The following is a 2,717-nucleotide window of genomic DNA, read 5'->3' as shown; positions in this document are numbered from 1 at the left end:
GAAACTTAGCTCCAATTAGATGAGCGGGACTAGTAGCTTTTTGCCTCCGAACAGTTTTGGCATCTCACTCTATCCTTTGAAGTTCAGAATGATTGGCATCTATAAGAACTCAGACTCAGATAGTGTTATTGATTCTCCTAGTTGAGTATAATGATTCTTGAACATAGCCAGTGTACAAGTCTTGGCTGTGGCCCAAAGCACTCTGCCTTCCAGTATTACCACCGGATACATACATGCCACAGACACATAATTGGGTGAACCTTTTCAGATTGTGACTCAGCTTTGCTAGAGTCCCCAATTAGAGGTGTCCAGGGTTCTTAAGCACACTCTTTTTACTTTGGATCACAACTTATAAAAATACTAAAACATAAACTTATAGTAAAGTCATAGTAAAGTCCAGAAAAGTGAATTTTAACTAAAAACTAATAAAAATATACTAAAAACTAACTAGATTATACTAAAAACATACTAAAAATAATGCCAAAAAGCGTATAAATTATCTGTTCATCATTGCTTAGATTAGGTATTTTTTAGAATTTTTAAGAATGAATTCTAGTGTTTCAAGGTGATGTTCTCATCATCACGAAAGCTAATTGATCTTCATCAATTTAGCTCTTGAATGCAATGTACTGCTGAAGCTTGGCTACCTTTAGACTAAAGCTTTAGACTAACATTGCATGATTCCTGGAATTCTTATTAAAAATTTTGAATCTCTTTATTTTCTTCTTCATATAATTTTCGAAAAATCCAAAAAAATTACAAAATCATAAAAACCAAAAATATTTCTTGTTTGAGTCTAGTGTCTCATTTTAAGTTTGGTGTCAATTGCATGTTTCTGTTCTTCTTGCATTCATGCATGTGTCTTTATTGATCTTCAAGTTGTTCTTGATGATTTACTTGCTCTGATCTTGAAATTCTCTTGTTTTGTGTGTTTTGTTGTTTCTCTTATGCATTCTCAACTTCTTAGTGTCAGTAGTATATAAACTTCTAAGTTTGGTGTCTTGCATGCATTGTTTATTTGATTTTAGTTGCATTTTGATTTTTCCTCATCATTAAAAATCCAAAAAAAAATTTAATTTGTGTCTTTTCAAGTCAATAATGCAGAGAATTGACGATTCAGAACATACAGCAGAGGAATTACACAAAAAAAGCTAGGCGTTCAAAACGCCCAGTGAGGAAGGGAAACTGGCGTTTAAACGCCAGCCAGGGTACCTGGCTGGGCGTTTAACGCCCAAAAGGGTAGCATTTTGGGCGTTAAACGCCAGAATGGATACCATTCTAGGCGTTTAACGCCACGCACAAGAGGGAAGATTTTGTTTTCAATTCAAATTTTTTTCAAGTTTTCATAATTTTTCAAAATCAAATCTTTTTCAAATCATATCTTTTCAAGCATATATTTTCAAAATCAATTTCTTTCCAATTTCAAAAATACTTGCTAACAATTAATGATTTGATTCAACATTTCAACTATGTTGCCTTTTCTGTTGAGAAAGGTTTAATGTTTGAATCATATCTTTTCTTGTTAGCCAAGTCATTGATTTTAAAAATCAAATCTTTTTAAATTGTTTTTCAATCATATCTTCTCAATCATATCTTTTTAAAACTATATATTTTCAATCATATCTTTTTAATCACATCTTTTTCAAAATGTTTTTAATCATATCTTTTTGATTTCTAATTTCAAAATCTTTTTCAAAAATCACTTAATTTCTTTCCCACTCTTAGTTTTTGAAAATCATCAATCAATTTTCAAAATTCTTTTTCAAAATCTTTTAACTTATTTTCTAAAATTCTTCCCTTTTTCTCACATCCTAATTCTTCTACCTCCCCCTTCTATTCCTCTGACACCTCAAGGAATCTCTATACTGTGACATAGAGGATTCCATATTTTCTTGTTTTCTTCTCTTTCATATGAGCAGGAGCAAAGACAAAAGCATTCTTGTTGAGGCTGACCCTGAACCTGAAAGGACCTTGAAGCGAAAGCTAAGAGAAGCTAAAGCACAACTCTCCGTAGATGACCTAACAGAAATCTTCAAACAAGAAGAAACCATGGCAGCCGAAAACAACAACAATGCCAACAATGCAAGGAAGGTGCTGGGTGACTTTACTGCACCTACTCCCAACTTCTACAGGAGAAGCATCTCTATCCCTGCCATTGGAGCAAACAACTTTGAGCTCAAGCCTCAATTAGTTTCTCTAATGCAACAGAATTGCAAGTTCCATGGACATCCATTGGAAGACCCTCATCAGTTTTTAGCTAAATTCTTGCAAATATGTTGCACTGTTAAGACCAGTGGGGTTGACCCTGAGGTCTACAAACTTATGCTATTCCCTTTTGCTGTAAGAGACAGAGGTAGAATATGGTTGGACTCACAACCTAAAGAAAGCCTGAACTCTTGGGAAAAGCTAGTCAATGCCTTCTTGGCAAAGTTCTTTCCACCTCAAAAATTGAGTAAGCTTAGAGTGGAAGTCCAAACCTTCAGACAGAAGGAAGGTGAATCCCTCTATGAAGCTTGGGAAAGATACAAACAATTGATCAGAAAGTGTCCTTCTGACATGCTTTCTGAATGGAGCATCATAGGTATCTTCTATGATGGTCTGTCTGAACTGTCCAAGATGTCATTGGACAGCTCTGCTGGAAGATCTCTTCATCTGAAGAAGACGCCTGCAGAAGCTCAAGAACTCATTGAAATGGTTGCTAATAACCAATTCATGTA

General features: G+C 34.6%; 1 non-coding gene across 1 annotated transcript; it reads right to left on the bottom strand.

The window, feature by feature from the left end:
* Positions 1 to 2,454: 2,454 nt before the first annotated feature.
* On the bottom strand, positions 2,455 to 2,562 carry LOC127743539 (small nucleolar RNA R71). Its single transcript, XR_008004926.1, has one exon. It is a non-coding gene; the product is annotated as a small nucleolar RNA R71 (small nucleolar RNA).
* Positions 2,563 to 2,717: the final 155 nt, after the last annotated feature.

The sequence above is a fragment of the Arachis duranensis genome, chromosome 10, assembly GCF_000817695.3.
Source record: "Arachis duranensis cultivar V14167 chromosome 10, aradu.V14167.gnm2.J7QH, whole genome shotgun sequence".
Lineage (NCBI taxonomy): Eukaryota > Viridiplantae > Streptophyta > Magnoliopsida > Fabales > Fabaceae > Arachis > Arachis duranensis.
The sequence above is the reverse complement of the archived record's forward strand: the minus strand, read 5'-3'. Positions and strand labels throughout refer to the sequence as shown.